The 24,816-nt window shown below is 40.5% G+C and overlaps 1 protein-coding gene and 1 non-coding gene across 5 annotated transcripts in view; both read right to left on the bottom strand.

Annotated features, from left to right (window-relative positions):
• The window catches only part of MTUS1 (microtubule associated scaffold protein 1), a 166,471-nt gene that overhangs the window by 126,041 nt on the left and 15,614 nt on the right, over positions 1-24,816 (bottom strand). Inside the window, exon 2 of one of the 4 annotated variants that reach the window (XM_073902363.1) lies at positions 10,979-11,056. The exons of the other annotated variants lie outside the window; for them this stretch is intronic. The gene's annotated coding sequence lies outside the window, so the exon portion shown is untranslated. The remainder of the gene's footprint in view (positions 1-10,978; positions 11,057-24,816) is intronic. 4 annotated transcript variants of the gene reach the window in all.
• Positions 19,823-19,928, bottom strand: LOC112834871 (U6 spliceosomal RNA). Its single transcript, XR_003211050.1, has one exon. It is a non-coding gene; the product is annotated as a U6 spliceosomal RNA (small nuclear RNA).

Below are 24,816 nucleotides of genomic sequence, written 5' to 3'. Positions count from 1 at the left end.
CATTTTGTGGTGCTTTGTTACAAACTAGCACAACTCCCTTCATAGAAAATTAGTGCATTGTTCAAGTCCTTTTATGAATTGGTTGTTTAGAATTCAGAACACAGTTTCCATTATTTAAAAAAAAAAAAAATACACTTAAACAATTGTTCGGATCCCAGAGAGCCTCTTTTAACCCACAATGGAACATGACTACTGCCCAGGAGCACTACCATTTCCCCCAGAATTATAGGAACCACAGCCAGCATTGCACATAGGGCCTTAAAGGCCAGAAACCACATCTCCTCTGGCTGCAGCCATGGTCCCTAGTCAATCCTTTCGCCTCTAATGGGCTGAGTGATTACTCTTCCCCCACCCCCTCAGAGGAGGTGATTTCTTGCTCTAGTTTGCCCGGATGGTGAGAAGATCTCCATCCTTGCTCCCCTCACCCACACCTGTACCCCAGCTGCACAGGCAGTGACAAAGATTAGATTCCCTCCAGAGCTCTCTCGCTCTCTCACCACTTGTAAAGGCAGCAAAAGTTAAAACAGTCCTTCATTTCAAAGAGGAGCATCAGTGGGGGGAAAAATGAGGTGAAAATCTTGGTAGAAATTCCGAAGTATCTTTACCTGGGGAGATGCCTACGTGGGTAGCAACAAATAGTTTAAATGCTAGCACTATTAGAAATTAATAGAAATTTACTTTTTTTATTATAAATATGTTGCTAGTTTGGATCCTTAAATGCTAGAGGGGTGAAGATCTCGAAGCACCAACACTTACCCTCTACCCCTCAGGATAGGTACAGAGCAAAACCCACCAGGAACTTCAATGGTTTAATGCAAATGCCCAGGGGTTTTGGCTGGGAGCCCTGCTCATACCCATGGTCAACCAGAGAGTCAGGTTGATGAGTGTCTTCATCTCAACAAAAACTTCCACCATCTTCAGACACTGGGAAAGGACCACAGCCAAGTGCGCACTCAATCAAAGCTCCTGCCAAGCCATGACACATATTACCTGTGCTCACCATTCACCAAAGCAGGCCACAGGACAACACTCAATCTCAGCAAAGTTGGAAAGCACCATTTTACCACTTGCCCAGCGGTGGGCGAACTGGAAATATTTGTGCCAAGCACTAAAGTGGTATAAGAATTCATTTCCACTATAGGTGGGAAAATCAGGAATGGGAAATCTCACTAAAATGAAGTCAGGAGGTTTTGGTAGGGGGAGATCTCATGCCCTACTGCCATAGACCCTACAGGAAGAGACGTACGTGACCTTGCGTGCATGTACTACTCTACCACGCCAGCCAGAGAAGAGTGGCTTTCCCCATTCCCGGGGCAACAGGTCAGCCAAGGAGAAGCCACCACACTTTGAACACCCAGTTTCCTCTAATGGACTTTCATTCAATTCTGAACAGCCTTCCCAACGGACCCCTTTTCTCCTTAAAAAAGTGGGTCTCTCCTTTGTTCCCTGGACTTGCCTACAGTTTTGACACAGCTTGTTTCTCCCGGGTTGCAATTCTCTTTTATTCCCGAATAGACCCGTCTTTTGCTGGTAAAAATAACTGGCAGTTTTACTTTTAAGGTTAACATGGGGTATTCGGTACATGGCACATCATACCAAAATAGGATCTTTCCTAAAATCTGCCTTGAGTGGCACTACAGTTCCTCTGCCCAAACTATACCTCTTCAGCTGAAATCACTTATCTGGGATTCACAGTCTTCAGGGAAGAAAAAGGAAAAAAAGATAAAAAATAAGTGAAGGCTTCTATCTGTTACCAGTATCTGACTGCTTTCAAAATATAAGGTGATTGTAGTGACCAGTAATTGTGGGAGAGACTGGCTGGTCACCAAAACCCATTTCTTTTTTTTTTTTTTTTTTTTTCCCATCCCCCTGGCACATGGACAATGTTTTCCTACCTCTCTTGCAGGTAAATGCCATGTGTTCTAGCCAACAGAATGTAAGCAGACACTGTATGTACCCCTCCTAGGCCTGGACCATAAAACTCACATAGAATCCTCCCTAGGTTTTCCCTCCTTACGTAGCTTGACACAGATGAACCAGGTAGAACCACAGGATCAAAGAAGCCTGGATCCCTCAATCACTGCTTGGAGGATTATTGTCTACCAATCAGAATTACCAATTCTGGACTCCAAGAGAACAAGAATTAAATTAGTATTTGAGTCTATTTTTTAAGAGGGTTTTTTTTTGGGGGGGTGGGGAGGCAAGGGGGAGAAGCAAATTATATTTTTACATAATACCATAACTACCTTGAAAGAAAGGAGGAATCAAGAACTCCATCATCTTAGTCATCTCGTTTTGGCAAAAGAAAAGATTCTTTAATCAGCACTTCCTAAATATGAAAAAAACTGTAAGATCTACAAATTCTTGTGGATACAAAGAGTAGCTCATTCCATTTGCCCTGTCCTCTTATACTGAATGTCCAGACATACGGGCTAGTAACATCTAAAAACAGGAAAAAAGGTAATTTCTATGTATTTGCACTGATATGGAAGAAAATTATACCCAAACAGTAATTCATAATTCATCTCCTACACACTGAAAAACCTCTTTGTTCCTTTTTTATTTTCTTAAATCCTCTTAAATTTGCTTCTTCCAAGAAATCTTCATGTTAATCTAGTCCAAGGGTTGGCAAACTATTTTCAGGAAGGGCCCAACAGTAATTATGGTCAGGCTTTATGCTCCATACAGTCTCTGTTGCATTTATTCAACTCAGGGATTGTGGAAAAAAAGCTGCCCCAGACCATTAGTAAGTGAGTGAGCATGGGCATGTCCCAATTAACAACTTAAAAAAACAAAACAAACCCAAAACAAAACAAAACAAACACAGGCTGTGGGCCAGAATTGGCCCTCAGGCCACAGTATGCTGACCTTTGCTCTAGTCCCTTCTCTACTGCATCAGCTTGAGCGATCACCTGCACTTATACCCTCATTTAAAATCTAGGGGCGCCTGGGTGGCTCAGTCGTTAAGCATCTGCCTTCGGCTCAGGTCAGGATCCCAGGGTCCTGGGATCAAGCCCCTCATCGGGCTCCCTGCTCGGCAGGAAGCCTGCTTCTCCCTCTCCCCCTCCCCCTGCTTGTGTTCCCTCTCTCGCTGTGTCTCTCTCTGTCAAATATTAAAATAAAATTTAAAAAATATTTCTATTTTTTTTCTTGACTCAGCAAAGTGAATTAATGCAAAAAACAGTGTAGTCTCAACTCTCTGGGTACAGTCAATATTGATCTTGATTAAGACATCCAATCCTAAAATCAGGTACCACAAGACCCCTAAATTGCCCAGTAACAAACATGAAAAATATCACTAAAAATTGGTTCCTGGTTTTCACAAACCCTCCCCATCAATTCTCAGAGGTTATATTATAGATAAAATCATCATAGAGTATTAGTGAAGAGATATTAGTGCTAGCATTTGTGGAAAAAAAGCCTAATTCTGACTTTAGAGGCAATATGAGAAGAGTTGACACTAGGTGCCATTTTAGTGAATTTATTCAAGTTTGGTATAGGTGGTCAAGACCATAAAACTGAAAGCATATTTTACTAGCAAAAACAAATTTTTTTAGATTTTATTTATTTATTTGTCAGAGAGAGAGAGAGAGACACACAGACAACCAGAGAGAGTAGGAGAGGGAGAAGCAGGCTCCCCGCTGAGCAAGGAACCCAATGTGGGGCTCGATCCCAGGACCCTGGAATCATGACCAGAGCCGAAGGCAGACACTTAACTGACTGAGCCACCCAGGCGTCCCAGCAAAAAAAAAAAACAAAACAAATTTTATCAGTATCTGCAATTTTAAGGACAAAATCAGAAACTTGGCAACTGATGGGTGATTCAGTGTCCCCGGAGTAGTACCACACATAAGGACACCCAGTACGCAAGTAATCCCCTTCCTTGATTAGACACGGAAGAAATGTGAAAATGTATCAATCCCACCCATCTGAAGGCCACCACGAGGCCCCATTCCTCCATTCAGCTTCTTCCTGCAGCTACAGCCTTCCTTGGGCTTCTGTGCCTCCAAATTCCTGTAACTTCTAATCTCATAGCAGCCCCTACTAGGTACTCCTGCCCTTCTTCCCCGATGACAGAAACCTGAGTTCATACAGGTGTCCACCCGGTCCATGTAATTTAGGAAAAAAATGCCACCCAGCTCCAGGGTACCTTCTGACTGGTCTAAGCCAATCATGGAGGTCCTGATATTCCATGGGGTCCAGGAAAATCAGTCAACAGCTCAGGTCCTTAAGATTTATGATGTTTGCAAGAAGACATTTTAATACTTCAGTTTAGAATTTCAATGGGTATAAATTTAACAATAAACATCAAAAGAGATTCCCACTTACACTCAAAGTTTCAACAAATTTTTTCATTTAAAACTCACCAACGGCTAAAAAAACAAAAAAACCTCACCAAGGCTATGGAGGATTCAAATGCCAAACTTGACCTTGAGTATAATGGTAGTTTAGTGAGTGCAATGCACAGTCAAACAAAAGTGATAAAATTATGATAAAATGTTATGAACAGGGGGTGCCTGGGTGGCTCAGGCATTAAGCTTCTGCCTTCGGCTCAGGTCAGGATCCCAGGGTCCTGGGATCAAGCCCCACATTGGGCTCCCTGCTTGGCGGGAAGCCTGCCTTCCTCTCCCACTCCCCCTTGCTTGTGTTCCCTCTCTCTCTGTCAAATAAAATCTTAAAAAAAAAAAAATGTTATGAACAAAAGAGCACTTCCAAACAGTTTCATTCTGTAACAAAAAATGGACAGTAATACCTTTCCCTACACTTCCTAAAACAGGAAGGTCCTCTTTCCACTTTTTGCCACAAGGTTAAAACAATACGCTGCAAGCATACTTACGCTTCCAATTTTAAGTCATTATAATAAATTTAAATATTTGTTTTCTTGCATTAAAAAAAAACAAGAAACAAAAAGAATTCAATAGTATATGACACTTTAACCACAAACCTCAATATTTGAAACCAGGAATGATTTACAGAGATGTCAAACAAGGTCACAGAGAACATACCACAGGATGCAAGGCAGAACACTCCGAACCCCAGAATGACCCAGGAATTGGACACATGAATAACAGAAGGTGGAGAGAAATAGGGCCTCTACAGGGAGATCGCTTGTAACTCTCTATAAGGATCCACTGGACATCCTGCTCCCCCCCCCCCCCAGGGACCTACCAATACCCTGTATATTTAGACAACTACCCCCCACTCAGTAAACAGCTATATAATCTTAGCAGAAATTGATTAGACATCCCAACTTTTTTTTTTTTTTTTTAAGATTTTATTTATTTGACAGAGAGACACAGCGAGAGAGGGAACACAAGCAGGGGGAGTGGGAGAGTTAAGCAGGCTTCCCGCGGAGCAGGGAGCCCGATGCAGGGCTCGATCCCAGGACCCTGGGATCATGACCTGAGCTGAAGGCAGACGCTTAACGACTGAGCCACCCAGGCGCCCCGAGACATCCCAACTTTGGAGCTACTAGATCTAGGGGAGGCTGAGAGCAAGGCACAGGGGTGCATACAGGGAAATGTAATGAAATTCTTCTGCATACAGAATTGTGCACCATTCCACAGTAAGCTTATAGTCAGGCTGATAGCCCACAGGCAAAATAGAAGAGGATCGTTCTTGGCAGAAACTAAATTGAGTCCAGAGAACTCAATCTTAGAAAGGAAGCCAAGCATCAACCTAATATTTGAGGACATTCTTTGATATGAAAGAAAACAAGAAAAAAAATTCTCAGAAAATTGAGACAGGCAAGGAGGATCACTACTATCTTGAAAAAAACTTATATTCATGCAAAAGCAGGATGTTTTAAGTAATATAAGCAGAGAATAAGAATGCTCAGAAATTAACATGAAAGCTGTAATTAAAAAATTTTTAAAAGACATAGCTTAAGAATTTAAGCAAAAGACACACACACCCAGGGCGCCTGGGTGGCTCAGTCGTTGAGCGTCTGCCTTCAGCTCAGGTCATGATCCCGGGGTCCTGGGATCCAGTCCCACATCGGGCTCCCCGCTCAGCGGGAACCCTGCTTCTCCCTCTGCCACTCCCCCTCCTTGTGTTCCCTCTCTCGCTGTGTCTCTGTCAAATAAATAAAAATCTTAAAAAAAAAAAAAAAAAAAAAAAAAAGGACACACACACCCCCAAAGAGTACAAAAGAAAAAGGGCTTTCTTTTCTTCTTTTTCAAATTAAGGGTTCATCCAAGAGATCCAGCATTCAACCGATACTGTTAACCGAACAAAGAAAAAAAAATTCGTGGTAAGAAATAACCAAAGTAGTAATCCAAGAATTCTTCCTGGAGCTGAAGGACAAAGTCTCCAAAAGAAAGAGGTGCACTGTTTGTTCTACACAATAAATGAACTAGATCTGACCATAGTGTATCACTGTGATATTTTAGAATAGCTAGATTATAACAAATAGCAGCCAATATGAAACTTATGCACAAAAAGCTTTTCTAAGTGCTTTACATGAATTCTCATATAATCCACAAACAACTATTCAGAGTTATACAGTGTTTTTATCTTTGTACGCATGAGAACCTGAGGCATAAGAGTTTGATAATTTGCCATAGTTACGTAGCTAGGAAGCGACAAAGCTAAGCAGTCTGGTTTTGTACTCATCTTTTAATGACTAAGCTGAAAAACATTCCAGAGGAAAAAAAAAAAAAAAAAAAAGAGGAGGGGGAGACACACAGAAGACCAAATATCAGAATGACAGACTTTGCTACAATCCTGTAAGCTAGAAGACAATGGAGCATTATCTTCAAATTTCTGAGAGAAACAGGGTTTTCGGACTGGAATTCCAATCCTGCCAAACCATATATCAGATAGGAGTGTTGATAAAGGGATTTTTCAGGCAAAGAAAGCCTCAGTCTTAGCTCTTTCATGCTTTCTCAGGAATTTAAGAATGAAAGCCACCGGAATGAGGAATTAAGCCAGGTCTGAGTGTCACCCAGGAAACAGGAATTAAACCAGGTATGAATGTCATCTAGGAAACAGGAATTAAACCAGGTATGCATGTCATCTAGGAAACAGGAATTAAACCAGGTATGCGTGTCATCCAGGAAACAGGAATTAAACCAGGTATGTAGGGCGCCTGGGTGGCTCAGTTGGTTAAACCAGGTATGAGTGTCATCCAAGAGGACAAAGGAAAAAGGAATCCCCCGGCAACACCTGGGTCCTACACCTGGATGGCAAACAGCCCATATGGTAGCAGGAAGTCAGAGGTCCAGTCCAATAAGGATGTCTCTAGGAACAACACAGAACTAGTACACACTGGAAAGTTTCAACAATTGAAAAACAAGAACGGAGAGAAATCTGAGTGTGCTTTTGGAAGATGTGAACTATTTCTGCCAAATATTCAAAGAAAACAAATAGGGGAAAAATACAAAAAAATTAAAATTGTACACCACTTGGGTCACAGAGACCCAATATTTAGTCATTTTTATTTAATATATGGAAGTAAATAAAATTAGTGGAGAGGGAAAGACTGCCTCTGAGAGTAAAGGATGACCTGTTCTTTGCAGTACTTATCTTAACTCGCGCACAGGGAACAAACTAAAGAATCAGGTAAAAGAATTATTTCAAACCTTCACTATCTATCTTGTTTCCTCCTTCCACAGAGAATCTTCTTACCAGATCAGGCTGCTCTTAGTTCCTCCTTACATCCTGAACAGGTTAGCTGTTCCTGGTCTGAAGCCAAGAGAGACCACCAACTGGGCTCCATGAAGAAACTACAAACTTGAGCTGGAAGTGGCCATTTTCTGAACCTGAAGCGAGTCACTTCTTCAGCTACTGCTCAGACTAGGAATCCTGGTTGGCTACTGGACCTTGCTCATTTTAAGCCAGTATTCATGCTTCAACATTTTTCTGCGGCTAATTCTAGCTACTTTGGGGGATGCCTATGGACCATCAGGTCAAATGTCAAATTCTGCTCTGATTATATGCCAAAGCTAAGAGGCTGTCTTATAAAAACACATCAGAAACATTCCAGTGTGGAAACGTCTACCTTAGAAATGATGAAATACGGTATAATTTATTAACACAAAACTGAACAAAGTCATTGAGTCTCAGGTTAGAGGAAGCCTTAAAAATGATCCATGGAATCTTAGCACTAATCTGACATTAAATCCTCGTAGACCGTAATCAACCAAATTTCTGACAACTCCAGAGAACGTACCATGTTTCTAGGCAGTTCCTACTTTTCCTGGTCTAGGCACTCCCCATCCAAAGTCATAAAGCATACTACAGTATTTGGGATTCAAAGTCTAGCCAAAGGAGACCAAACCTCAACTGGACTGGCAAAAGACCAAAAACTTTATTTCTGTCTCATGGAGAAGTCTGCATAGGTTGTCCAGGATTAAGTGACCCAGCTGTCAGAAGCCCCAGCGCCACCTTTCTCATTCCTCTGCTGTGCATGATCTCAACCTGTGACCCAAAATAGCACCCTCTGCATTTTGTTGAGCAGGGTGTAAAGGCAACAAGTATGGAAGCTACTTCCCTAACAGCATTCTACTCTCCAGGGTCGGTAGCCTAACCACATGGCCACACCTGTTTGCAAGGCAGGCTGGGAAATGGACTCCAATACAGGCTGTACCCCACTCAAGATTCTATCAACATAAAAGAGGGGGAAAAAGAGAGATTGAAAGGCAAATGGCCATCTCAGCCACACTCACCACAGACCCAATGCCCCCCTCCACAAATCACTGCTCTTCACTGAAAAGAGAATGGGTTTGTACTTAGATCTCCATGATTATCTATTTATACTTTAAGAGAGGCTTTCTAGAAACCACGATGTCTCCAACTCAGATCTATATTCTGAAAGTGCTTGGCTAGATTTAGGGGAGAAGATGGTCCCTACATAGTTAAGCCACAGATGCACTATTTAGGACAACTATGGTGGTGGGCTTGTAGACCTTAAGGAAAGCTCATGGATCACTGTGAACCATTCTGATAACAGAAAAAATTTAGTTTGTTTTCATAAAGATCATCAGTCACGCTTTTTTTTTTTTTTTAAGATTTTATTTATTTGAGAGAGAGAGAGAGAGAGAGAGAGAGAGAGAGAACACGAGCGTGGTGAGGGGCAGAGGGAGAAGCAGACTCCCTGCTGAGCAGGGAATCCAATGCGGGGCTCGATCCCGGGACCCCTAGATCATGAGCTGGGCTGAAGGCAGATATTTAACTGACTGAGCCACCCAGGCACCCGAATCAAGCTCATTTTAAGTCTGGTTTTACTTATCAATGAAGAAAACTCTTTGAATGGTTCACATCTTACATGTGATTAATGACAGTTGGGCTTTTGGCTTTTGGATCTTGGACCAAAGTTTGTATTCAATCAAAAAACTGTGCACTGTTCAAATTACAAAATGAATACAACCAGGGAATACTGTTTGAAACATGTGTTTGATGTCTACCACGTGCCGGAGCACAGTTAGGAGCCAGGGCTGTTGTGGACTGGATTGGGAACACTTGCATTTGTAGCAAGGCAAGTGCCTCACTGGAGAAAAGATCCATATACAACAGAGGTAACCAACAGTCCATGATTGAATGGAGATTTACGTGTGCCAAACAAAGTCAGGGGGAAATACCAAGTAGAGAAAGACAGACAGGCAATTCTATCAGAAGGGATCCTGCTGGCTCTGATGTTCGAAATGACCACACTGATTGGAAAGAGTAAGAAGCTCAAAGTAAAAGTGGCTGTGGGAGGGATCCAGGGCCGCAGTTGGGTAAGCTCAAGGTTCTGCATTCTATTCTGGGAACAACAGAGTCTGCCAACACTGTTAAAATGGATATGAACACTTTGGCTTGGCTCAAGTGTGAAAGATGTCCCAATGAGGAAAGACCAAGGGCAGCAAATTGCTGGGATGGATCTGAATACAGTGCTGGGAGGAGACGACACCCCAGACAGCTTAAAGGCTTACCTCTGTGTTTTCTGCACGGAGCTGCAGAAAGCTTGGCAGACACTCAGTGCCCAACATACGAGTGTTAAATATAACATTATTTCAAAAGACTGTTCCACTTACATTAATATTTTAAGAAGGACCTACGACAGACAGTACAGGAAAGCTGCATAAATATTCACATGTTAGGTAGATACAAAAGGTAATTTATACTAAAAGCTTAAATCCAAGGGCTTTCTATGCTTTTTTCTTTAGTTTGTTTAAACGAAAAGGTGCTAAAAGGTTTTTGTTTCCCCACTCTGAACAATAATAAAGGAAAAGTTCAAAGAACAAATAAGGGATCTAGGTTAAAATGCATATTAAGCTTAGAGATAGATGCTATTTAGTTTAGTCATTCAAGGAAAGTAATTCACTTCTTTCTAAAACACTGAGACTTAAGGGTTTTTAAGTGAAAATACTACTCAACTATGAACTCTATCAGAGAAACTTTGCTTATGCCATGGTAAAACAATTAAAACTACCTCAAAAATGTATCATTCTCTTTCCTCATCCACCCTCAAAAGCACATGAGGTTTGTATTTAAAATATCTCTAAGGTCCTGCATTTTGCTAATTAGAATATTTTTGTAAGAACAATCGAGTGTTCTCAAGTATCCTAAAAGTAAATATAAGCCCCTCACCTCCAAAAACAAAAAAAACAAAACACAAAGAAAACAACCCCAGTTATAAGACCACCAGCAGGTAACAAAGAGTGGTAGTGGACAGATGGCATACCAAAGTACTCAAAACTGATAACAAACATCCCAGAAAAAAAGAATCCTCCAAGGGAAAAATAATTTTTACACTAGTAAAGATTAAACAATTAACTGATATTCTGTTTAAATCTTGTGGGTAAATAAAATTTTAAGCCTAAGGTCGCATTTTTATGAGAACTGGCATTTCAAAACAGACTTACTCTGTTAACCATATAGTACAATCAGTCTTAGATAATTCACAATATGCAATTAAAAGCCTTTCAGGGCCCTAGAAAGAGTGAGACCCTAGCTGATTATGACAAAGACACCACCACTGAAGGAAAGCACCTACCTAGAGTTTACTTCAAGAGTCAACACAAGCAGTTTTGGGGTGGAGTCTTTGGGTTTTCCACAACAAGTATCATATCACCTGCAAAGAGTGAGAGTTTGACTTCTTAATCCAATCAAGAAACAGGCAGAAGACATGAACAGACATTTCTCCAAAGACGACAACCAAATGGCCAACAGACACATGAAAAAGTGCTCAACATCGCTCGGCATCAGGAAAATCCAAATCAAAACCTCAATGAGATACCACCTCACACCGGTCAGAATGGCTAAAATTAACAAGTCAGGAAACGACACATGTTGGCGGGGATGTGGAGAAAGGGGAACCCTCCTACACTGTTGGTGGGAATGCAAGCTGGTGCAGCCACTCTGGCAAACAGTATGGAGGTTCCTCAAAAAGTTGAAAATAGAGCTACCCTACGACCCAGCAATTGCACTACTGGGTATTTACCCCAAAGATACAAATGTAGGGATCCGAAGGGGTACGTGCACCCCGATGTTTATAGCAGCAATGTCCACAATAGCCAAACTGTGGAAAGAGCCAAGATGTCCATCGACAGATGAATGGATAAAGATGTGGTATATATACACAATGGAATATTATGCAGCCATCAAAAAGAATGAGATCTTGCCATTTGCAACAACGTGGATGGAACTAGAGGGTATTATGCTGAGCGAATTAAGTCAGTCAGAGAAAGACAATTATCATATGATTTCACTGATAGGAGGAATTTGAGAAACAAGACAGAGGATCATAGGGGAAGGGAGGGAAAAATGAAACAAGATGAAACCAGAGAGGGAGACAAACAGTAAGAGACTCAATCTCAGGAAACAAACTGAGGGTTGCTAGACTAGAGGGGGTGGGAGGGATGGGGCGGCTGGGTGATGAACACTGGGGAGGGTATGTGCTATGGTGAGCGCTGTGAATTGTGCAAGACCGATGAATCACAGACCTGTACCTCTGAAATAATACATTGTTAATTAAAAAAAAAGTCAAATAAAACCAATTCACTGACCTACTGAGGCTCAAGAATTTTTTTAAAGATTTTATTTATTTGACAGAGAGAGACACAGCGAGAGAGGGAACACAAGCAGGGGGAGGGGCAGAGGGAGAAGCAGGCTCCCCGCTGAGCAGGGAGCCCGATGCGGGACTCGATCCCAGGGCTCTGGGACCATGACCTGAGCCGAAGGCAGACGCTTAACCGACTGAGCCACCCAGGTACCCCGAGGCTCAAGAATTCTGATTCCTGGACTTTATTCCAAAAATCTACTTTTATTCCAAGATTTTCTGGCTTCAGGATTTCCTAAAACCTCAAAACCAGCATGTGGACAACCCCACACGTTCACAAACTCTTAAAACAGCATTCCTGCAAGCTTAGTAATTTCACTAAGTAAAATGTTTCAACATTTGCCTTTTACAAACAATTATGTTTCAGGACATCCTATATTCTTTAAACATATCATAAGATAGCATCCATAAGTGTTCTCCCAATCCTATCTTGTTGCTAAGATAGTGTGAAAGGCAAATTGCCAGGTTAAACATACTTAAAGCATTTTAAATATTCAAGTAGTTCTAAGTTTCCTTCTACCCCTCCCTCCCATTCTGCCTCATTCACTTACTCTTAGCAGGGTCCTCCCCCTCTGCCTCAGAGCTATAACCAAAACACTAACCATCTGGATATTCCAGATGTACATAGTAAACTAAAGTACGTATAATTTTCTGTCACACTCCATGCTACTGCATACGTAACTATAAAATGACCATAGTCCGTTTTAACAACATATAAACTTTTTTACATGTTGCTTAGAGTTTTGGTATTTGACAACATAAGCACAAAATATGGCACACCACACTTTCTTCCTCTCCAAAAAATAAGAGTGTACTCACATTTGCTCATAATAATCTTTGCATTTTTACATATTCTAGAATTTATGCGGAAGTAGGGATGTTTTAATATAAGTCACAAAATCTAAGGAGATGAAAAGTATGTAAGATTTTAAAAGTAGCTTATTTAAAAAAAAAAGTATCACTTTTAAAATTTAACTCGAGTTTTTGCTTAATTTTAATGCCCTAAATCAGTTATATCAAGGTAATTTACCTGCATTCTTCAGAATAAGAAAATCAACAATTGTGATATTGAGGTCTTATTCAAGTTATTTGTCCCAAAATAAAATAGTTTGTGGCTGTACATAAGAAACTATCTTTTTCATAGAGCAGAAACTGCAAGCAGACTAAAAGAAATCCAAACACCAGACCATTCAATGAATCCTCTCAGGAGACCACGGTTATACAAAGACCAACTGGTCTTGTAGCAGTAGATACAGCCGAGTGTAATGCCTTCCCCCCTCCCCCGACCCCAAACTAAAGAATTTTCCTTGGACTCTTTGCCAACAAAACATCACAGACTTGTCTGAAGCTTAAAGGAGGAAAACTTGTACACAGACGTTTCTTGGTTATATTGTACATCACTTACAGTAAGACTGAAAACAAAACAAAAACACAAAGTTCTGTACAGCAAGCAACTTACTGGTCAATCCGGACCATCTCTGCAAATAGGAGGGACTTTGACTTGTCAGATTAAATCAGCATTCACCGTTGCTGGGTGACTGCTTCTTAATTAAAGAACCGAGAATATTCCAGTGACTTGAATTAAAAAAAAAAAAAAAGTTTAGAAGGAAACATCTTAAGTATGTATCACAATAGGAATCCTTTTTAATCTATGCACAACTTGATTTCTCATTTTCTATCAGTGTAGGAATATTGTTTCCTATACTAAAAACTGACGATTTTCATAGCCTTTCAACTCAGGAAATTCTGAGTGCTCACAGATTATCAAATGATTTATGTATAAGGGACCTATGTATAAATTTGCTTCATAATTATTTAAATATTTATAATCATCTTGGGAATCTTATCTAAATACCAAAATATTAAAAATATTTACGCTCCAATGGAGTAAAACCCATTCTTTACAGATTGTACTTTTTGGATCAACATTTCTTTCATAGAAACTGAAATCGGAAGATTTAGAAATCATTTAATCAGCATCTTGGACCAGCGTCAACGCTCTTTGCATTACGAGTACCTGGGGTCACTGAAGCTGTGACTTCTCCCAATAGTCAATACAGACTCTAAAAATGAATGCCTTTCAAAGCCCAACAACAGGTTGTCCCATGCAGAGACCTGAAATACATGCCAAGTCTTGCAAGGACTGCACATGACAAGTCTACACAAGACATGGCAAGTCTACACATGAGGTCAAACACTCCAACTGTGGGACTCCGGTGCAAACCTGTTCATGCTGGAGCCCGCACGCTGACCCACCCCGCAGCCCCTGCACGAACGTGTCCTCCTGCAACCCCACGCACGTCACACATGACCCTGAGCGTTACTGCTGGGGCGCACGGTTCCCCAACAGAGAAGCAGGTGATTCCCAAAGTTCATTTGGAAATGTATTCTAACTCAAAATTCATTTTCCTAGAGCAGTGCTATTGTTAAGGACTACGTCAATTCTCTGGAAATAAAACGCTACTTTTGTTAACAAAAATAATTTTACAATTCTCCTGGAAACGGGGCCCAGTCATGGAAGAGGGGCTAACAGGGATGATGGACGCCTCTCCCAGCCGTCAGAGCATCGGAGTTCATTCTACCCAACCTTATTCTGTGAAAAATCGGTGGTCCAGGGAGTAAGTTAGGATTTCTCGTAGTGCCTCTGTGGCCTGACTCTAGGGGTCACCGTTCACACTGCATTCTACAGAAAAGAAGCCCAGCAGTTACCATTTACATTAAAGAGGATGCTAACAGTGCCCTTAGAATCCCGAAGTAGAGCAGCCCTGAGGACTTCCAAGTTCATACAGCTGCTTAGAGACAAAACCAGGATCACAACTCTATTTTCAGCTGCTCTTTAATGGTGCATTTACGATATAAGCAAATTTTTATCCTCTTTAACACCATGCATTCAATTATCTTAGGGGAAATGGCACGGAGTTACAGATGAATCCTGCCGTGAGAACATCAAATACACTAAAAGGAAAACCTGCACAAACTAGAGACAAACCTACAGAAAACAACTTGTTAAAAAAAAAAAAAAAAAGACACCAAAGGCATCCTACACCAATGTTAACATATTAAACCATCTGTCCCAAAGCTGCAGATGAAAACAAGAGTCAGTATTTCCCTTGCATTACCCAAACCTGAATCCCTCGTTTTTTATCTTCCAGTGACTACACCACAAAGGAGATAAAGTGATTCATAATTATGTCTGCCATGTGCATCCACTGAGAAAAATTATCTGATCCTGAGGCCAGCTTCATCTGCATTACTGTCATACAAGGAAAGCACTGTGGCCACCATCGCTGATGCCAATTAGGATAAGGAGCAGGACATTCAGTCCTCTACTGGGTCTCAAGACAGATTACATTTTTTCTACAAGGATAACGTAGGCCCCAAACCAAACACCCTATGTTCCACATTTTTTAAGCCAGTATCTCTCGATGATAAAGATGATCTAGGCATGAAAACATTTGATTACTCAATGGAGTAAAGAACCAGAGCAGTGCTCCCAATTCCTGAAACTGCACAACCACTTGCCAATCATCACAAATAATCCAAGGGAGAGAGGTAGAATGGGAAAAAAAAAAAAAAAAAAAAATCAACACAGGTCTTTGAAAAAGTAGTGGCATGGGAACTATGAAGATTATAGGACAAGACTGCTTAATCCATGTTAGAGAATCAAAAAGAGATTCAACCTCCAAAAATACATTCCTGAGAAAGGCTACCTACTAGAAACTAAATCATTCTTCCAGTTCCCTAGGCATGTGCAGTACACACTCAGAACTTTCCCTCCTTTCTCCTACCTGATTTGAAAAATTAACTTAGATTGAAAAACTTATCTCTTTATTCCCAGACATGTCAGTGAAGACCCAAGAGAAAAAAGTTACACAATAAAATATACAGGAAGACTAGAAATCCTCCCAGAAGCAAAAATAATAATGAATTCAACATCACTGGAAATTAACATCTCTGAACCCAACTTTTAAAATGTTTTAGGATGCCAGAGACCAAGACCACGTGCAGCGATGAAGGAAGGATCTGCAAGAGTTCAGCCAGCACCAGTTATCACAGAAGCCTGGATGTGCTCTGAAGATTCTGGAAGCAAGTCAGAAGGCCCAGTGCTTGCATCAGTGCCCTTTCTGCACAAAGGAAAACTTAGGTAAGATGCTGCACTTTGATGTAGCACAAACAGGCAGCAGGGCCTTTGAGGGAAAAACTCTCACATCTCCCTTATCACTTTGATTGGAGTCAACCAGCATGCAGACACCGTACCCACATACATGTGTATCAACAGCTACAGTTTCCAAGATGGAAACTTAGGCGCAAAGCACACAATACGTAAGCGGGATTCAGGTGTAAACCTGCTCATTCCAAAGCCCATGGTCTGACCCACTCCACAGCCCCTGCAGCAACTACGTGTTCTCCTTCAGTCCCAAGCACCTCATCACACACCCTTGTGCTATACTGCTGGGACAGGCAGTCCCCAACTTACAAGCATGTTATCCTCCAAAGCGCATTTGGAAATGTATTCTAACTCAAAACTCATTTTGCTAGAGAAATGCTAATGATGATTCGGTTCCTAGGCTAGCCCCCAAACTAAAGTGCAGCACATCTCCCACTAAGATACGTACGTACTACATGTATGCATAAAGACCAAGAAGCTGAACACCAGCTCGGGCACTGTGTCAACAGGGAAAAACACAGTCAGGGAAGAGAATGATAGAAGTTACTTTGCTACCCGACTCTGGCCACCATCATCTTCAGTCTCAGGAGTCAGAAGAGAGTGGAGGAAGGGGGGGGTGGGAAAAAAAAAATGGGAGAAAGTTCTCTGCCTTTCTAAAATATGAAGAGATGAAAGAGAAAAGAATCTCATTCTCCATCCTCTCTCTCCCTCCTCCTCCCTTTACAATCCCAAAGGAGACATAAGGCTTCAGGCCTCCCTCACTCCAGTCACACAAGTAGTCTCCTACCTCGTCCACGTGCATGTGAGCACACAGCCGACTTGAAAACACCAAGAGCAAAATTTGGCTTCAACAGATAAGATCTGTCAGGGGCGCCTGGGTCGATTAAGTGTGCAGCTCTTGGTTTCAGCACAGGTCTGCTCTCAGGGTTGTTAGACTGAGCCCCATGTCAGGCTCCACACTCAGTGGGGAGTCTACTTGGGATGTTCTCTCTACCTCTGCTCTCCCCCACACTCGCACACACGTGCTCTCTCAAATAAATCTATCCTTAAAAAAAAAAAAAAAACTTCACTTTTTAACATCTTCCACCAAGACAGAAAACTTTCCTCCCCGCTTTCAATCTAACTTTCTTAATACACAATAAGAAAGCTAACATACAGGACTATGAAGTGAAACCAAGGAACAGAAAATTTAATTCAAAATGTTAACATGTAAAAAAGGACTTGAAAAGACATTTCTCTGGGGTGCCTGGGTGGTTCAGTTGGTTAAGCATCTGCCTTCAGCTCATGATCCCGGGGTCTTGAAATCGAGTCCCGCATCAGGCTCCCCACTGAGCAGGGAGCCTGCTTCTCCCTCTGCCTGCTACTCCCCCTCTTTGTGCTCTTTCAAATAAAATAAAATCTTAAAAAGAAAAAAAACATTTCTCCTAAGAACAAGTACAAATGGCTAAGTGCATGAAAAGATACTCAACATCAAAAATCTTCTGGGAAATGCAAATCAAAACCATGAGATACCATTTCACACCCATTAGCATGGCTATTATCAAAATGTTAGTGAGGATGTGAAGAAATTGGATCGCTCTCAAATTCATAGTCAGAATGTAAAACGATTCAGCAGCTGTGGAAAACGATCTGGTGGCTTCTCACAAAGTTAAATATAGAACTACCATACAACCTTGTATTCCACTCCTAGGTATATACCCAAAAGGACCAAAAGCAGGGACTTGAACAGGTATTTGTACACCCATGTTCACAGCAGCATTATTCATAATAACCACAAGGTTGAAGCAATCCAAGCGTCCATCAACAGATGAGTAAAGAAAATATGGTACATAAATACAATGGAGTATTATTCAGCCATAAAAAAGGAAAGAAATTCTGACTCATGCTACAAATAGATAAACTTTGAAAACATGCTAAATGAAATAAACCAGACCAAAAGGACAAATATGGTAGCCCTCCTCTTACTTGAGGTACCAAAATAGTCAAACTCATACAAACAGTAGAATAGAGGTTACCAGGGGCTGGTGGAAGATTGAATGGAAAATTAGCCTTTAATGAGTTCAAAGTTTCTGTTTGCATTGATGGAAAATTCTGGAACTAGACTGTGGTGATGGTTACACATTATGAGTTAAGTTAATGCCACTGATCTCTATACTTAAAAATGGTTAAAATGGTAAATTTTATGTTAGGTACATTTTACCGTGAACAAATCAAAACCACAAACCAGAAGAGCTAGAGCTAATAGCATAACTTCACTGCAACCTCAACTGTCCCAATCTACAGAATAGGAGAAAAATACGATATTACGTATCTTAGAATTTTGGGCTGCCTTGTAACTATTTGGTATCTAAAATATTAAACCCACAAATGGAAGGGTCTACACTCTAGCAAGCATCATCATGCTGACCACTGTGGTACAACGCAGCTGCCAGGGAGAAGCTGAGTTAGACCATCACATCCAAAGAACCCACTTATACACGTGAACAGATACCTTAACTTGGCAAGTTTCATTGCTAAAATCTTCATTAAAATTTTCATTGTATCAACATAAAGTCACAAAATAAATGATTTCAGAGAAGGGTAAGATTATGATAGTAACCAGAGTGCATTTGCTGACAAAGACTTTTATTTTTCTTTAGTTTTTTTTTAATTTATTTTCATTTATTATGATGTTCAATTAGCCAGCATATAGTACATCATTGGTTTTTGATGCAGTGTTCAACCATTCATCAGTTGCGCACAACACCCAGTGCCCATCACCACACGTGCTCTCCCCAGTACCCATCACCCAGTTACCCCATCCCCCCAACCCCCTCCCTTCTGTAACCCTCAGTTTGGTTCCCGGAGTCCAGAGTCTCTCATGGTTTGTCTCCGTCTCTGATTCTTTCCCATTCAGTTTTCCCTCCCTTCCCCTGTGGTCCTCTGCACCATTCCTTATGCACCACATGGGAGTTGTTTAAAATTAAGGGGGCACTCGGACGCACAGGGGGACCTGCCAATAGTCACTGGATGAGTCCTGCAGACTCCAGGTAAAGCAGCCTGGCCAGGCTAGGGGACTCCAGACTCCAGCTAGGACCTAAAACTTAAAGTGAGCACAAGATACATAACCCCACAATGTGTCACACAACTTAGGAACAGGTTTCCAGGCAGGCATTCCATAGTTAAATCAAGGTACTGACATTCCTACTGAACTATTTAGCACCTGTATTGATATTATTTCCAGACAAAGACTGACAACTACCTGTATATGGAACATTTCCACTCAAGGACCACTTAATAAACTCCTCCAGGGTTAAGTAAATCTCAACTTGACTGCATGGTTCCAAGAATAAGAGCTGTCTAATGAAACTCCCTTGTATTTACAGAAGTCTCAGACACAATGCTTAACAGAAAGCAAGCATTCAATAAATGCTAAGAGATCAGATTTTCTTAGCTATCCATTAAACATCACTCAGAGGGGATGGATCAAAACCAAGAAGAGGTAAACAACTCTTTTTTGCTTGTGATGAAAACTTTTAAGATCTACTCTCTAAACAACTTTTAAACATGCAATATAGTATCATCAACTATAGTCACTACGCTGTACATTACATCACCAGGACCTAGCTTATAAAAATACAAAATGCTTCATGAAGTTGCGGGTCATCCTTGGGAAGGGGCCATGCTAATCCTTCTCCGTATTATTCTAATCTTAGTATATGAGCTGTGGAAACAGGTACCTAAATGATTTTTAATATATAAATACAAATATTAAAAAATAGATACATGTAATACTCCCAACTCTCTAAGACCATATTGTAGTTACCCTTTTGAAAAGCAACTTGAATAGTCATAAAATGGATTCTGTGTAATCTTACTTTAAATGGTAACCTCTGAGTGTGGGATTAGTTTACAACAACTCCCTTTCTCTGAGAACATCTCCTTTTTACTGAGTTGAGCTCCAGTGTATGAACAACAGTGAACTGTCCTGGTGTGGATGACTACCTCCAATGTGGTCAGATTGTCTCTCCCCCACCATTGGATTTGAAATAGCTAGTCAGGCAGAGTGTGTCTGTGGAAGTCCCTGGACTGGAAAACATAAATCCCAGCACTGCGGAGTTAGCCGCCTCCTGCCATGCACCCCGGAGCAGATGAAACAAGTCTCTGCAAAAAGAATGCTACCAAAGCCCCAAGAGAAGCAGAAATAACGAAGAAGAACGACCAACCTGACTTGGTTCCTGACAATGTCCTTGACGTTAACTTCTGAGAAATATTCCATACCCTTTTAACACCTATCCATTTTTTGCCCCAGTTAGCTTGAATTGATTTCTATTACTTTCAATTAAGAGTCTTCAACTGTTGCCAATAATTTATCATAGGAACACTTTAGATGATGGTTAGCACATTTTCTACAACTGTGATGACTTAGAAACAATCTGAATGTCACCAAGGAAAGGATTAGAAAATTAGAGGGACTCAATGAAATGCAACCATTTTAAAAATATGCAGTTTATAAAACTAGGCAAAATGTGTGTTTTAGTAGTATTACCATGCAAAACACATAGGAAAAAAAAAACATGGGAAAATGAAAACAGTAGACATGAACAGGGGTTTGTGGCTGTGGGTCACTATTGCTGTTTTAATTTCCTGTCTACTAATTAAGACCAAGAAGGAAAAGCTAATAAATCGCAAAAAAACTAGAAACAACATAAATGTCCATCACCCGTGGTTGAATAAGAAAAACTGAAGTACATCCATACAATGAAATACCACTCGGCAAGAAAAAGGTAGACCGTTGATACAAACAATAGCCTCTGTGTTTGTTTGAGATATTTCTCTAAGTGAAAGATGCCAGACACAAAAGGCATGTAATGCCCTTTACATAGTATCTGGAAGGGCAAAACCACGAAAAAAGACTGAGATCAGCGTTTGCCTGGGAGTCAGGGGAGAGAGGCTGAAAGGGACACAAAAAAACTGCATGACAGAAATTTCTATTTTGGGGGCACCTGGGTGGCTCAGTCATTAAGCGTCTGCCTTCAGCTCAGGTCATGATCTCAGGGTCCTGGGATCGGGTCCTGCATCGGGCTCCCTGCTCAGCGGGAGCCTGCTTCTCCCTCTGCCTCTCTCTGTCTCTCATGAATAAATAAAATCTTAAAAAAAAAAAGAAAAGAAATCTCTATTTTTTGATGGTGGCTGACAATGTATTTGCCAAAGTTCAATGAACTGCCCTCCTAAAAAGGCAATTTTTGCTATAAGTAAGGATACCTCAACCACTCTGACTTAAAAATAAAGACACTGAGCTTGGAAACCAAACCAAAGCTACTGAGGCACCTGTTTCCTAATACTGGATGACATTCATTCACATTTATTAGGTGACCACGTATGCCCAACACTCTGCTAGGTGCTACCACACAGTGAACAAAAGAAACAACTATACAAACAGAAATTGTAATCAGTGAAGAAAAGTCACAGGCATTCCTGTTGCTATTATAGGGTGAAGGTCTCTGAGCAAATCACATGTTTAGCAGAGACCTGAGGAATAAGGAGCAGAGAAGAGAAAAAGCATGGAAAGATCTTAGATGTACTGGAGTATCAACAGTTAACAACTCAATAGCAACTCAACTGTTTAAATTTAGGAAGTGTGGTTATATTTTAATATTTTGATATGATGGAGAATGGGGCTTCCTAAGTAAGCAAATGAAGCTCTCAAAACAGCACTATGGGCAGTGGCCAGATACAAAAGAATGTTGTGGATTTGGGGGGCCCTCAAAGAGTATTATGGTTCCTCCATCCACTGTTGATATTTCAAAAGTGATTAACAGAATGTATCCAGTTCCCGGCAGTGAGACTGCCTAAGGATAATTAACTCTCATGTTCTGGTGTTTTCAAGAGATGTACTGTGCTTGTTTTTAATTTTGGCTGAATTTACCATGGTTTCCTCAAGCTTATCAAGATTCTAAATGATCACTAAACACACATCTACTTACCAAAAAGTGAACAAAAGTGTCCTCTGGTAAACAAAACTCTTCACACTATAGGGTTCGAGCCCCAAGACACCACCTTCACTTGGCTTGAGAGGCACTCCCCTAGCTTTAATCCTCCTCAACTCACGGGCTGCTCCTTGGCAAATTCTTCTGCTGGCTTCCCTGACCAACCTCCTAATGTTGGGAGTAATTCACGGCTCATGCCCCTTAGCTCCTCTCTTCTTACACTCATCATCTTTAAATACATTCTGTTTCATGGCAAGCCCCACAAGCATCTCACTGCCGGGATCTTTCCCTAAAGCTCCAGATTTGATGACCCAACTGTTAATTCAACATTTGCACCTGTATACGTAACAGGCATCTCAAACTTCCTGCCTCTAAAAGAACTCCAGGCTTCTTGACTCACAAAAATTCTTTCTTGCCCCAGTGTTCCTCAGTCTCAATAAAAAATGCCTCTAGGCGCCCAAGCTGATCATACCAAAAACCTAGCAGTCAGCCTTGTTCCCCCTCTTTCCCTATTACCTCATTAGCAATTAAAATAGGCACCGCCTTTAAAATATATTCTGAATGCAACTATTTCTCACCTTCACTATTACTCCAGGTCCAAGATACCCATCTCTCTCTCCTGAAGGACTGAGTAAATCATTAGCCTCTTGCCTCCTTACAATACATTCTCCACAAAGCAATCAGAAGGAGTTCTCTGCATTGTAAACTCAGCTCATTGCAAATCCCCTCTCAAAAGCCATCTGTGGGCCCTCAGGACACAAAAAAATAGACCCACTGACATAGAACAACAATTAGCAACACATTAGCCTTTGCACTGAAAGTAACAAGAAATAGCTTCAAAGTCAAACAAGTCCTCCTGCTACCCCTAAATCAGAGAATATTAGTTAAACTGAGTAATCAATGCTCAGATGCAGTGAAAGAATCCTTTCAAAAAAAACAAAAACAAAAAAACAATAAGCACCCATCCCTAAATCAATGAGTTCAAACAAAATACTCTCCACCTCTTATCTCATCAGACCTCCTCAGTCACCCTGGAGGCTTGGGAGGGAAAACAAAGCTCTTGGTCTTTTGACCACAGATATCTTAAATATCTGAAGTAATCTGGTTTCACCTTAAATAGAAAAGGAGACTGGAAAATAAATACTAAGTTTTGAATCTATCATACCAAGTCAGAAAACAGCTACCAAATGGAAGATTGTCTATCACTTTCATACAGCAATTTCTAACCAATATGACTTCAACATAAAATGTGTAACAAATGTATCCAAAGTGTTGTATGTTAAATAATCTTTCCAGAAACTTCAGTTTAAAATGCATAGGTCCACAGTAAATTTAATCAAGTAGGTAAAAGACCTGTACTCTGAAATAAGATACTGATAAAAGAAATTGAAGTTGACACAAATAAATGGAAAGATATGCCAAGCTCATGCTTGGAAGACTATTGTTAAAATTTCCATACAACCCAAAGCAATCTACAGATTGAATGCAATCCCTATCAAAATACCAATAGCATCTTTTCCCAGAACTAGAATAATCCTAAAATTTTTATCAAATTACAAAAGAACCCAAATAGCCAAAGCAATCTTGCAAAGCTAAAGGCATAATGTGCCCAGATTTCAAAACATACTACAAAGCTATAGTAATCAAAACAGTATGGTGTACACACACACACACAGACACATGGAACAGAGAGACCAGAAATAAATGCGGTTAATTAATCTGTGACAAAAAAGGCAAGAACATACAAGGGGAAAAAGTCTTCAAAATGGTGCTGGGAAAACTGGACACCTGAAAGAATGAAACTGGACCACTTTCTTATACCATATATAAAAATAAACTCAAAACAGATTAAAGACCTAAACATAAGACCTGAAACCATAAAAATCCTAGAAGAAAACATAAAATAATCTTTGTCATCAGCCTTAGCAATTTTTTTTTTTTTTGGATCTGTCCCCTCAGACAAGGGCAACAGAAGCAAAAATAAGTGTGGGACCACATCAAGTTACAGCTTTTACACAGCAAAAGAAACCATCAATGAAATGAAAAGGCAACCTATTGAATGGCAGAAGATATATGCAATGATATAGCCAATAAGGGATTAATACCCAATATATATATAAAGCACTCCTACAACTCTATGTAAAGAGCAAACAATCTAATTTTAAAAATGGGCAGAGGACCTGAATAGGCATTTTTCCAAAGAAAACATACAGATGGCCAGCAGACACATGAAAAGATGCTCAACATCAGTAATCATTAGGGAAATGCAAATCAAAACCACAAGATATCACCTTATATCTGTTAGAATAGCTAGTATCAAGAAGATACAAGCGTTGGTAAGGGAAAAATTAAAACGAGAACTACCATACGGTCGACAATTCCACTTCTGGGTATTTATCCCAAGAAAGAAACACCAATTTGAAAAGATATATGCGCCACTATGTTTATTGCAGCAATACTAACAATAGCCATGATACGGAAGCAATCCAAGTGTCTATTATTAGATGAATGGATAAAAAGGATGTGAGATATATACAATGGAATATTACTTAGCCATAAAAAGGATGAAATCTTGCCATTTGTGACAATATAGATGGACCTAGATACACTCTGGTTTCTCTTCAGATCACATAAAT

Source organism: Callorhinus ursinus, unplaced genomic scaffold (assembly GCF_003265705.2).
Source record: "Callorhinus ursinus isolate GAN/ISIS: 27379988/994484 unplaced genomic scaffold, GSC_fseal_2.0 scaffold17, whole genome shotgun sequence".
NCBI classification, from domain to species: Eukaryota; Metazoa; Chordata; class Mammalia; order Carnivora; family Otariidae; genus Callorhinus; species Callorhinus ursinus.
Note: the sequence above shows the minus strand (reverse complement) of the source record. Positions and strands in the feature narration are given on the sequence as shown.